This window comes from Mandrillus leucophaeus, unplaced genomic scaffold (assembly GCF_000951045.1).
Source record: "Mandrillus leucophaeus isolate KB7577 unplaced genomic scaffold, Mleu.le_1.0 Scaffold144, whole genome shotgun sequence".
Lineage (NCBI taxonomy): Eukaryota > Metazoa > Chordata > Mammalia > Primates > Cercopithecidae > Mandrillus > Mandrillus leucophaeus.
In genome coordinates, this window is record NW_012101410.1 from 4,364,799 (window position 1) to 4,378,956 (window position 14,158).

Here is a 14,158-nt window from a genome sequence, read left to right on the forward strand (position 1 = left end):
GGCCTCTTTTTATTTTTTTTTTTAAGAGGAATAAATCAATGAAGCATTTTTTATTAACTGATAGTAAAACATATGCTACCTAATGATACAACTGTGTCCCTTTAAGTCTAAGATAAATATCATTCAGATTTTTATCTGGACAACAAATTCAAAGGCTCCTTAAGAAGAAAGAAATGAAATACCATGGTCACTAATGTAACCAGACTAAATATAAAAGCTATATATATAAGTGTGTGTATATATATTCTAAAAAATCAATGTTTTGATCAATGTAACTAATCTGAGGTTACAATAACTCACTGCTTTAAATAATATTTCAATCACATATATCAGATTAAGATACTGTTCAGGGGAAAACAGCCTCAGAAGGAAGTGTTTTTTAAAAAGGTGGCCTGGTGCCGTGGCTCACGCCTGTAATCCCAGCACTTTGGGAGGCTGAGGCGTGCGGATCACAAGGTCAAGAGATGGAGACCATTCCAGCCAACATGGTGAAACCTCGTCTCTCCTAAAAATACAAAAATTAACTGGGCGTGGTGGTGCGTGCCTGCAGTCCCAACTACTCAGGAGGCTGAGGCAAAGAGAATCGCTTGAATCTGAGAGATGGAGGTTGCAGTGAGCCAAGATTGTGCCACTGCACTCCAGCCTGGGCAACAGACCAAGACTCTGTCTCAAAAAAAAAAAAAAAAGGTATATTAATCATTACTTTTAATCAAACTAAGTATCAACCTTTCCCCCAACCTATAAAGACTTCATGCCCCTAAATGGTTCCTAAATCAGGAAAGATAACTTGAAAATTTTTAAGTAGATCTCAAGATATTAGATACTATACGCACTGTGTGGGCCTAACTTTTACTGCCCAGAGTCTCTGGTCATGGTAATGTAATGTCATGAAAGTCTGGTTGCCAGATCTTTTTGTTTTTATTTGTAACAGAGCTAAACCTTTTAACAATTATATTAACTACATCTAAGTTATTTGCTAATGGTAGTAGAATGATATATATGCTTTATTAACAAAAATAGTACTTCTGGAAATTTTTCTTTGTAGGAATTTCATAAATACCAAGGAAAATAAGACTCACGGGGTTTGAGTCTTTTTATTTTCTTTTTAAATCTATGTAAGTTTAATTTATTCCCGAACTTCCTAAGTTCTTCCAGAGTTCTGGACTTTATAATATTTCCTAATTTTTCTTCTTGAGTTCTGCACTGCCTCAAAACCTATCCAAACAATCTAATTCTGTGTTACCTGTATTTAATATAAATAAAGTATAATACATAATCAACATTGTATCATTAGAATTGTGAAGCTCTTCAAGAATTACTTTAAAAAAAACTCCAAAAGAATTAAGCTATTTTATTTAACATGTAATAGTCATAAAGCAACTCTATATATTTAGTTTTTTGATATCCTAATGTATTTCCACAAACCTTTTAAGTCTACAATTTTATATAGTTTTCCATCAGGGAGGCAAGATATATATAATTTCTTTTTATATTTAACTAATTAAAGGTTTTAAGAGGGTTCAGTCTCTAAATAAATAACAATTAGTCATAACACCATACAAACACATTTAAACATTCAGGAAAGAGGTTTTTTTTTGTTTTTCTTTTTTGTTTTTTTTGTTTTTTTTTTTAGACGGAGTCTCGCTTTGTTGCCCAGGTCGGAGTGCAGTGGTATGATCTTGGCTCACTGCAAGCTCTGCCTCCCGGGTTTACGCCATTCTCCTGCCTCAGCCTCCCGAGTAGCTGGGACTACAGGTGCCCGCCACCTTGCCCGGCTAATTTTTTGTATTTTTAGTAGAGACGGGGTTTCAACATGTTAGCCAGGATGATCTCGATCTCCTGACCTCGTGATCCACCCGCCTTGGCCTCCCAAAGTGCTGGGATTACAGGTGTGAGCCACCGTGCCCGGCCAGGAAAGAGGTTTTTAAGATTATTGCTTAGTCTTATAAAATGGTGAATTTTAACCAAATTGATACCTTGGCATTCTTATTTATGCTTCCTGTACTCTTACATCATACTGCTTGGCAAGTAATGTAAGTTTTGACATAATTTAAAAATTCAAGTAGTTGTAAACAAATTCTAATTTGTTAAACAATGCATATATTCCCCTTTACTTACTACACTACCTCAGAATTAATTCTCCTTAAAAAAGTAATCATCCCACATAGAAAAAAACTGCAGAGCTTCATCTCTTCCTTAAATATTTTCAAGTACTGTAAGAACACAAATCCATGAAAAACTGATTAAAATTTGACATTTCATCTTGCTTTACTAATCATGGAATAATATAAAGATGTAAAAAACATGTTCCTTAATATTTCTGTGCTCAACAGAGAAATACAAAGAAATACTGCAATTATGGTTATGGGCTATTTTCCAGCCTCTTCAAGTATAGGACACAACTGTGGTTCCTACCAGTAAGGAGAAATTAATAATCAATCTTACATAACACCAAAGAAAGAAGAGAGGCACAAAAAGACAAACTGACTTTGACTTTTAAGAACCTAATGTTAACCCTGAAATGCCAGATTCAGTAACACAACAACAAAACGAAAGATTACAGCAGCAAGCCACCACTTCACACAGTATTAAGGATTCTGAAATATGGAATAGTCTTCCTCCTGTCTCCCAATCTATTGTGTCATCTTTCTGTTTTTCCTGTTTTTTCACTGCAGGCAGTTCAAGGCTTGCACACTGCATTGGTTCAGCTTTTCTCATAGTGATCTCAATCTTTATTGTAGTCATAGTTATGTAACTTCGCTTTACATCAATCACACCCCATAATTTCACATTTTGATCAAATTCCTTCTCTTCTTCAAATACAATGTGCACATTTAACAATGTGCTGTTGCTTCCACCTGACTAAGTTCTGGAAGTGAATTTTTAGCATATTCTTGAAATGGTAAGTTCACCTCCAGTCTGATGCCCGTCATGTCTACATGGAACAACTTTTTTCCCAGCATCCTTTTTTTTTCTTTCTTTCTTTTTTTTTTTTTTTGAGACGGAGTCTTGCTCTTGTTGCCCAGGCTGGAGTGCAATGACGTGATCTCGGCTCACTGCAACCTCCGCCTCCTGGGTTCAAGTGATTCTCCTGCCTCAGCTTCCTGAGTAGCTGGGATTACAGGCATGCACCACCATTCCCGGCTAATTTTGTATTCTTAGTAGAGACAGGGTTTCTCCATGTTGTTCAGGCTGGGCTTGAACTCCTGACCTCAGGTGATCTGCCCATCTCGGCCTCCCGAAGTGCTGGGATTACAGGCGTGAGCCACCGTGCCTGGCCTCCCAGCATCTTTTTAGTCCACGTGTGTTTCCCTGTTGTACAGCCCTCTTGGGCTAAGAAGGAATTAAAATCAGAAGTTTTTCTTCTACAACAGCTCCAGTATTTCATCCCCTCATGGAAAATAGCTACTCCAGGATGATATACACAGACATTTTCTCTAGACTGTCTAGACCCCGATACATCTTTGAACACCCTCCATTCTTACATGAGGTGCCAATCTTAATTTCATCATTGTCTTCTTTCTCTTCTTCTTCATTCCCTGATGACAGTTTATCAAGTGATTGCTTTAGGGAGACAGATATATTTTTAATTCCAAATTTGTCATTGGTTTATCTGGGCTTGGCCGTTTTATTGCTTCTACTGGCTTCGGGGCTTGAATGATGTGTTCCTGAAATTTAGGTTTTAATTCAGATAGTTCCTTCTTCTCAGTAGTCTTGACTTCAGGTTTGACTGGCTCAGGTGGCTTCTCACTATTATGTCTACCTTTTGTACAGTCTATAATACTTAAGAAATCAGAAAAATCAGTTGTTCTTCTTTTACAGCAAGACCAACCATTTAAAACATCGTGGAAGACTGGAACACCTGGGTGGTATGTACAAGCATCATCAGAATTGGTCTCAGGATCCAAGCGCTGACCGCAGCCCCAGTTGTAGTACCGCAAGGCCATTTTCTTTTCCCACTGTCACAGGCAAGGCCCAAATACCAGCATGGCAAGAGGATGTGTTAGCCACTCCTGTGCCGCCGCTAGCACCGGTTTTACGACTGAGGCGGCTGCCAGCTTCTGGAAACGACTGCTCCTTTTTTTTTTTTTTTTTTTTGTTTGTTTGTTTGACACCGAGTCTCACTCTGTCGCCCAGGCTGGAGTGTAGTGGCGAGATCTCAGCTCACTGCAACCTCCATCTCCCTGGTTCAAGCAATTCCCCTGCCTCAGCCTCCCGAGTAGCTGGGATTACAGGCGCCCGCCACCGCGCCCAGCTAATTTTTTTGTATTTTTAGTAGACACGGGGTTTCACCATGTTGGCCAGACTGGTCTTGAACTCCTGACCTCAGGTGACCTACCCGCCTCGGCCTCCCAAAGTACTGGGATTACAGGCATGAGCCACCACGCCAGGCCTTTATTTTTTATTCAGACTTTTTCTCTGTGTGCTTCAGTCTAGATAGTTTCTTTCATGATTTCTTCTAGTTCACTGACATTTTGTTCCTCAGTGTCTAATCTCTAACTAAATTTCCAGTGAATTTTTCATTTCATTTGGTTCCATTGAAATTCCATTGACTTTGTGTTGATGGTTCGTATTTCTCTCCTCATATGGTCATATTTTTATTAAAACTCTTGAGTACATTCATAAGAACTATTTTAAAGTCCCCATTTGATCATTCCATTATCAGTCATTATGGGATGATTTCTATTGATTAATTTTTCTTCTGGTTATGAATCATATTTTTCTGCTTCTTTGAATGTCCAGTAACTTTTGATTGTGATTATTAATGTCACATTGTTTTGTGACATTTGTGTCTGGATTTTGTTGCCTTTCTTTAAAGAGAATTGAAGTTTATTTTGACAAGCATTAATTTACTTGTGGATCAGCTTAATCCTTTCAAGCTTGTCTTTAGGCTTTGTTAGGTTGAGTCTAGAGTAGCCATCACTTTAGGACTAATTTATCGTAATACTATGGCATGACTGTTCTGGGAAATGCCTCAGTGGTTATAGTAAGCAAAATTATTCCACCAAAGATGTTCACATCCGAATCCCCAGAACCTGGGAATATGTTAGGCTACATGACAGAGGGGAATTAAGGTAGAAGCTGGAATTAATGTTACTAATCAGCATGCCTTAAAATAGGGAACTTATTCTGGGTATTGAGGTGGGCTCAAGGGTCCTTAAAAGCAGACTAGGGGTGCTGAAGAAAGAACCAAAGAGACAGCAGCATGAGAAGGACCTGGCTCAATGTTGTTGGCTTTGAAGATGAGGAAGGAAGCCATGAGTTAAGGAAAGTAGGTGGCCTCTGGAAGGTGAAAAAGGCAAAGAAATGGATTCTTCCCTGCATCCTTCAAAAAGGACAGCATCATGCCGTGATCTTGGCCCAATGTGATATCTGTGTCAGACTTCTCATCCACAGAACTGTAAGATAATAAGTTTGTGTTGTTTTAAACCACCATATTTATGGTAATGTATTACAGTAGCCACAGAAAACTAATACAATGATCAGTGAGATTTCTCTACACTGACTGGGTTGTCTTCCAGATCATCATGAATGCTGAGAATGTTCCAGTTTACAGCTCCCTGGTGGTTCTTTCACTCTGTTTTGTTTCCTTTCTCTCAGGAATTATACTTTTGCTGTCCAATATCTGAAAACAATTGTATCATATAATTTTCCAGTTGTCTAGCTGTTTACAGATAGGAAGGAAACAAGTAGAACTGGTTATTCCAACATCACTAGAGGCAGAAATAATATGTTCAGTTTTGCATATTGAGAAACAAATTTATATAGTATGACTTTTAAAAAACTTCAACACAGAGCTGAAGACTCAACTCAGTTCCACCCTCCCCAATTATAGCACTGCCTTCTTTTGGTCTTAGCAGCCACCACTGAAGATAAAAGTAATTCCCTGTGTCTTCACAGCAGCCTTCCCTCTGAGTGTGTCTGAGTATTAATCTCTTCTTTTAAGGAGGCCAGTTATACTGGTTTAGGGCACACCCCTGGTGACCTCATTTAAGCTTAATTACCTCTTTAAAAATTCTATCTCCAAATATAGTCACATTTTGAGGTATTTGGGGCTTTGAATGCATGAATTTTGGAGGGACATAATTCAGCCCATAACAGTGCCCTTCCATGCTTAAAGTTACTGTTTTTTTGTTTGTTTGTTGTTCTGTTTTGTTTTGTTTTTGAGACGGAGTCTTGCTCTGTCGCCCAGGCTGGAGTGCAGTGGCGTGATCTCAGCTCACTGCAAGCTCCGCCTCCCGGGTCCACGCCACCCTCCTGCCTCAGCCTCCCAAGTAGCTGGGACTACAGGCACCCACTACCACGCCCGGCTAATTTTTTGTATTTTTAGTAGGGATGGGGTTTCACCGTGTTAGCCAGGATGGTCTCGATCTCCTGATCTCGTGATCCGCCTGCCTCGGCTTCCTAAAGTGCTGGGATTACAGGCATGAGCCACCGCACCCAGCCAATGTTACTGTTTTAAGAACACTGGGAATCTTTTCTTCCGTTTCTGTGGTCCATTGACTGTTCTTCCTCATTTAAGAGCAGCAGCAAATATTGAATAAGAAAAACTTGATTTGACCTGGCGCAGTGGCTCATGCCTGTAATCCCAGCACTTTGGGAGGGTGATGCAGGGATCACTTGAGGTCAGGAGTTCAAGACCAGCCTGGTCAACATGGTAAAACCCCATCTCTACCAAAAAATACAAAGATTAGCTGGGCATGGTGGTGTGCACCTGTAATCCAGCTACTCAGGAGGCTGAGGCAGGAGAATCACTTGAACCCAGGAGGCGGAGGTTGTAGTGAGCCAAGATTGCACCACTGCACTCCCACCTGGGTGAAAAAATGAGACTCTGCTTCAAAGAAAAGAAAAGAAAAGAAAAACTTGATTTGCTGGACAGGGTACCAGGATATGGTCAGGATACAGTTCTTGCCCTCAAAGGGCTTACTTTTTGTGCTGGCATTATATTTTTTATATATGAAAATCTTGGCTGTTTTTTTGTTGTTGTTGTCCTTAGTACTTTCTTCTACCTATTGACCCACAGACAGATTCTCATATACCCTGGACTCTCACACAAGCCTCTTTATATTTACATACCTATAAAGGGAATTGGGGCAGCTGAGTCCTGAACCAATGGAAGGGACTTATAGTAAAGAATGAGTAAAAATCTCACTGTTAATTGACAATGAAATATCGAAGAATTGAGGACGTCTCCAACAGATGATGACATTAAAGACCAGCTATGCCTCCACAAACCAGAACTTGGGCTCAAATAAAAAACATTAGAAAACCCCCAAACTAACTAGAATTTCTTTTTTGCTATCCTTGTGGCATAGAAACTTAAGAAAGAAATTCAGTAAAGAAATGCATTTCTTGCACCCTGAAATCCATACCCACAGTATTGTCTAACTGGGGAGATAGGACATTTCCATAAAAAAGAGATGCACTGACTTGGCTTTTAGATGCTGAGAGTAAGTAAGTTGTGTAGGAGACACTTTCTACAGTAGGTCAAAGCCTGTAGAGATAGAGAGGACACTGAGAATGTGAATGACTTTCTTGCAATATTAACTGACCATACTGTTTAGGGTAATGCAAAGTATCTCTGAAGCTAGCTGCTAGAACAAACACCAAATGTCAAAGGCTAACCACAGAAGTTAACTTCCTGCATATGTAACAGTTTGACAGGTAACCTTGGTTGGTAGATGGCTTCCTCCACACAGTCATTCAGGAACCCAGGCAGCTAGATCTCCCCAGAGCAAGGGGAGCACTTTAACAACACTACAGGGCAGCAGTTCCCAACCTTTTTGGCACCAGGAACTGGTTTTGTGGAAGACAATTTTTCCATGGACTGGGGTCAGGGGATGGTTTTGGGATGATTCAAGCACATTACATTTATTGTACACTTTATTTCTATATGATTACATTGCAATATATAATGAAATAATTATACAACTCACCATAATGTAGAATCAGTGGGAGCCTTGAACTTGTTTTCCTGCAACTAGAGAGTCCCATCTGGGGGTGATGAAAGATAGTGGCAGATCATCAGGCATTAGATTTTCATAAGGAGCATGCAACCTGGATCCCTTGCATGCACAGTTCACAACAGGGTTTGCTTTCCTATGAAAATGCTGCCGCTGATCAACAGGAGGTGGAGCTCAGGTGGTCATGTGAGTGATGGAGAGTGGCTGTAAATACAGATGAAGCTTCGCTTACATGCCCACAGCTCACTTCCTGCTGTGTGGCCCGGTTCCTAACAGGCCATGAACTGGTACTGGTCATGGCCTGGGGGTTGGGGACCCCTGTTATAAGGCATTGCTATGAAAGGAGTCATCCTCATTCACATTCCCTGAGCACTTCCCGAGGAGCAGGCAATGTTTTGGGGCTCCCCGTTCAATCCTTGCAATAACCCTATGCTGAGAAGTCAGGTACCGGAAAGGTTCACACCCAATTTTGGCCAAACCCAGCCAGTTTCTTAATCTCTCTGCTCTACATCAGCCTCTGGATTGATGCCGATCTTACATTCCTGAGTCGTGCCAGTTAATTCAAAAACATGTAGAGCAAAAATGAATTTTCTCACCAGACACAAAGGGACAGTAAAGCAGGAGAAATGCTCTAATAGGTTGCAAAAGACTCCAGCCGTGTAAATGGTTTTGCCATATTGCATTAATATGAGCAGTAAATGAGCAGTTGATGGGGGGAAACTGAATACATTAAAATTTATTCATGGAATAAAACAAGAAAAAAACTGCCACTGACTGATGGCGTACTGGCCAGGGTACCCTGCAGCCAGTCGTGTGCAAGTCTCCATTTGCTACCACAGCAGAATTCTAACATACCAAGTCTCTCATCATATTCGTGGTGTTCCCAACCAAAGGCCCCTGTTATTCTTGGTGGTCCTGCCGAAACTTGTTCTTAGTATTGTCACCTGGGTGAAGCCTGGGGCCAAAGCCTGAGATGATAACAAGAAAGATCAAGCCCTGAGTGCTGAGTGCAGGCACTGCTGTTAACACATGCATCAACTTGTTTCATCTTCATGTTCACCCAATAGGAAGTTTCTGTTATTATCTCCGTTTTATTGGCGAGGGAACTAAGGCGCTAAAAGACTGAGTAACTTCCTGTGATGGTTACTTGTATGTGTCAGCTTGGCTAGGCCAGATATCCAGATATTCTGGATGTTTCTGTGAGGGTGTTTTTAGATAAGATTTACATTTAAATGGGTATGCTTTAAGTAAGGGAAATTACTCTCCATAACGTGGGGGAGACTCATGCAGTCAGTGGAAGGCTTGAATAGAACGCAAAGATGACCTTTCTTGAGCAGGAGAAATTCCGCCCACAGACAGCCTTTGAACTTCCTCTGCTGCACCCGCTCTTCCTGGTTCACCAGCGGACAGCCTTTGGACTTGAACTGTGTCTCTTTCCTGGACCTCTAGCCTGGCAGCTTCCCCCATCAGACTGTGGAGATTCTAGACATGCCATACATCCACCGTGATGTGAGCCAATTACTTGAAATAAATTTCTTCCTACACACACACATACACACACATATACACAGAGACACACACACACACACCCTATTGGTTTTGTTTCTCTGGAGAATCCTGATTAATACAGATTTTGGTACTGAGTGTAGAGGGTGGTCAATGGTTTGGTTGGAAGGAAAACGATTAAGAAATTGATGGCAAAGAAGTCTAGGAAAGAGTTATGTGGCTAGACCTCTAAAGGGACAAAAAATACGACGGTATTTGTGTCCCATGTGGGTGCTCACTAAAGGGTGGTTTCAGCAGAGGAGAACTTTAGTAATCAGGCAGATAGGTTGACCAGTTCTGGGGATACCAGGCAGCCTCTTTCCCCAGCAACACCTGTCATTGCCCAATGGGCTCATGAACAAAGTGGCCATGGTGGCAGGGATGGAGGTTATGCATGGGCTCAGTAACATGGACCCCTCACTCCCCAAGTCCAACCTGGCTATCACCATGGCTGAGTGGCCAATCTGCCAGCAGCAGGAACCAACACTGAGTCCCTACTATGGCACCAATTTTCCAGGTGATCAGGCAGCTACCTGGTGTCAGGCTGATTACATTAAACCTCTTCTACCCTGAAAGGAGCAGCATTTTGTTGTTGCTAGAACAGACACTCTGAATGCAGATTTGCCTTCCCTTCATGCAGGGCTTCTGTAAAAGCTACATTCCACAGACTCACAGAATGCTTTCTGCACCGTCATGGTACTCCACATAACATTGCTTCTGATCAAGGAACTTGCTTCACAGAAGTTTGTGAAGTTTGTGAACACAATGAAGTGTGGCAGTGGGCCCATGCCCATGGAATTGGATGGTCTTGCCATGTTCCCCACATTCCTGAAGCAGCTGGCTTGATAGAGGGTGAGATGGCCTTTTGAAGACTTATAGCACCAGATAGGTGGCAGTACCTTGCAGGGCTGGGGCAAAGTTCTTCAGAAGGCTGTGTATGGTCTGAATCAGCCTCCAAAATACAGTGCTGTTTCTCCCTATAACCAGGATTCATGTGTCCAGAAACCAAGGGGTTGAAAAAGAGTGGTGCCACTCACTATTACCCCTAATAACCCACCAACAACATTTTTGTTTCGTGTCCCCACAACCTTATACTCTGCTGGCCTAGAGGTCTTAGTTCCAAAGGCAGGAAAGCTTCCACCAGGAAACATAATAATGATTCCATTGACCTGGGAGTTAAGACCGCCACTCAGCTACTTTGGGCTCCTCAAGTCTCTAAACATCAGGCAAGAAGGGAGGGACTGTGCTGGCTGGGGTGATTGATGCTGGCTGCCAAGGCAATTTTGGACTGCCATTCCACAATGGATGTAAGGAACAGTATGTCTGGAATACAGGAGATCCCTTAAGGCATCTCTTACTCATGCCCTGTGATTAAAGTCAATGGAAAACTACAACAGCCCACTCCAAGCAGGGCCACTAATGGCCTAGTCCCTTCGGGAATGAAGATTTAGCTCATCCTACCAGGTAAAGAACCACAACAAGCTGAGGTACTTGTTGAGGGAAAAGGGGATATAGGTAGCCATAAATAACCATACAGTCAAGTGACCAGTTATAGAGACAGGGACTCTAATTGCCCTGAGTATTTTTTCCTGATTTTGTTATGAATGTGTGTGTTTTCCTCTCTTCTCCGCTTATCATGTAACATAAGCTGTATTGACTTTGTATCACAGTATTTAAGTATTGTTAGCTTTACATCCTATACTTAAGCTACAGGATCTCAACATGAAGGAGAAAGATCATTCATGGACTTTGCCCCTCTTCTAGGGAAAAGATTAGTGGGTTTTTGGCTGTACACAGGATAGTTATATCACGTTAGGTAGAGCTATAACCTTATGATTGTCTTTACTTGAAGATTAAGTCAGTTTAGGGAGATGTGTGTGAGTGCCCAGTCGACAGGAGTGGAGTTGGGATGGTTAACTTTATGGGTCAATTTGGTGGTCCATGGTGTCCAGATATTTGTTCAAACATTATTCTGGATGTTCCTGTGAGGGTGTTTTTGGATGAGCTTTACTATTAAATCAGTGGACTTTGAGTGAAGCATATTGCCCTCCATATGAGGCTCCTGCAGTTAGTGGAAGGCCTGAATAGAACACAAAGATGACCTCCCCTGAGCAAGAGAAACTCCGCCTGCAGATAGCCTTTGAATTTCCTCTGCAGCACCGCTCTTCCTGGTTCACCAACGGACAGCCTTAGGACTTGAACTGTGGCTCTTTCCTGGGCCTCATCCATCAGATTATGGACATTTTAGATGGGCCAAGCCTCCACTGTGATATGAACCAATTGTTCTCCTGTGTGTGTGTGTGAATCCTTTTGGTTCCATGTCTCTGGAGAACCCTGCCTAATACACTTGCCTAAGATTATATAGATGGTAAATGGTAGAACTAGCTTTAAATCCTGCAGTTTGGTGCTGGAATCCACACTCTTGATGTATACCATTCTATTAGCCTTTATCAGTGTAATAGGTAATGTCCATTTGAGGCCAACAGTGATAGCTTTCTCCTATGTCTTCATATTAACTTCATATTGATTAAGGAGATTCCAAGTGGCTAAGAAGCTAGCTATTAGAATTTTAAAAACCCAAATGTCAAAGGCTAATCACAATAGAAGCTCACTTCTTACATATGCGTCAGTTTGATAGAGGTGATCCTGGTTGCTGGCTACTTCCTCCACACAGTCATCCAGGGACTCAGGCTGCTATAGGCTCTGCCTCCTTCAACATGTAGCTTCTAAGATCAGCCTGGGCTTTGATTCCACTCTAGCCAGACAGAAGGGGAAAGGAGAATGGTAGATCAGGCATGGAAAGTGTTTATACTTACTGCTGCTAAGGAATCTGTTTGTTTAGTTTAAAAGGAAGGCAGTTTAAATTATTTTATTCTGAAATTATTTTGTGTGTTTGTGTAGGTATGTGTGTAAAGTTTCCAATCTCTCATTTTATTTCAAACTCCTTAAATTAACAGGGTATAAACAGAGAGGCAGGTGTATTTCTTCAGGAATCCACCAAATTGACTGGAAGAGCTGTTTTACATAGAAGACATTAGGAGAGAAGACTGGAGATAAAGTTGAAGCCAGATTGTGGAAGGCCTTGAAATGCTAGGCCAAAGGGCTTGGACCTTATCCTCTGAGAGATCTCAGGTGCTTTCTCTCTCTCTCTCCTCAACTAACTGCCCTTTTTCTCTACACCAACGAATCACAGGCTACATTCACCACCATGTAACGTGGTAATATTTAACTTGTCCTTTGTTTATTTCCTTTCTTACACCACACCCATCACCTGGATAAACTGTATGCATCTCAACAGCAAGAACAATGACTTATATTTTTCTCAGTGCTGCACAAGCCTAGGAGAGGGTCTCACATGTAATGTTTAAGGACTACATTCTGTTGACATTCAAGAGGTGTATGTCCCTACACCTTCAAACGCCCTACAGATTGTTGAGTATAACTATAGCATATCATTTCCTCCCCAAATCTGGCGTATTTTAACTGAGAAATGTGAATAATATCTTGAAGCTTCTAATGCCTTCATAAGCTACCACATTCTGATCAGAGTTCTTGGCAAAATGGCTTAATGAATTATGCTTCCTTGTTTTGAGATCACATCCTCCAACTGTTTTCATATCATAAAGCAAGTCATCATCACATTTGACGTTCTGTTCCTTGAAATTTCTATTATTGCGCTAGGAATGTCTTTCTCAGGCCTCTTTATTTTCTCTTTATTTCGAACACTAGGACTAGCAGAACTGGTTTGTTGACAAAGGAACAAAGCATTAAGAAAAAAAAAAAATCACATTAAGCCAGGCGCGATGGCATGCACCTGTAGTCCCAGCTACTTGGGAGACTGAGGTGGGAGGATCACTTCAGCCAGGAGTTCAAATCCAGCCTGGGCAACATAGCAATATCACTTCTCTTTAAAAAAAAAAAAAATCACATCAGACTGCATAAGGAACTACACACAGAGTAGAAAACTCTGTTTATCTGACAGTCAGCTAGGATCACTCACTAGCTAAGAAATTCACTCCCGCCCTCAAGCCTGTGACTCAAATTCATGGTTCAGCAAAATTACAAATGACCGTATATTGTGGATCTGGGATTTATAAACAACACCATACATGGTGACCATGGGGAAGGCAAGTGTTTATGATATAATAGGTAAATGTGACAATAGTGTTGACCCTCCTAGTTGCCAAGCCTGAAACAGAATACATGTCTGTATGAATACGTATGCATACAAATGTGAGTTTGGCGATGTATATATTTTCACGTTCTCTATGGTTACCTAAGATGTTATCTTAAAACAGTGGCTTACAACAACAACAAACATTTCTTCTTGTGTCACACAGTTCTAGGAGTTGACCGAGCTCAGCTAGGGGGTTCTTGCTCTGGGACTGGCCATGGTTGCAGTCAACATGTGGGCAGAGCTAGAATTATTTATTTTTTATTTATTTATTTAGAGATGGAGTTTCACTCTTGTTGCCCAGGCTGCAGTGCAGTGTCGTGATCTTGGCTCACTGCAACCTCCACCTCCTGGGTTCAAGGGATTCTTCTGCCTCAGCCTCCCGAGGAGCTGGGATTACAGGCCTGTGCCAGCATGCCTGGCTAGTTTTTTGTATTTTTAGTAGAGACAGGGTTTCTCCATGTTGGCCAGGATA

General features: G+C 41.4%; 1 protein-coding gene and 1 pseudogene across 2 annotated transcripts in view; both read right to left on the reverse strand.

The window, feature by feature from the left end:
* Positions 1-14,158, reverse strand: part of EFCAB11 (EF-hand calcium binding domain 11) — a 347,717-nt gene that overhangs the window by 109,779 nt on the left and 223,780 nt on the right. The window lies entirely within an intron of this gene.
* On the reverse strand, positions 1,930-3,947 carry LOC105535286 (annotated as a pseudogene). Its single transcript, XR_001005406.1, has 3 exons — positions 3,833-3,947; positions 3,288-3,775; positions 1,930-2,974 (listed from the first exon to the last, which is right to left on the reverse strand). The product of XR_001005406.1 is annotated as a cysteine and histidine-rich domain-containing protein 1-like (transcript).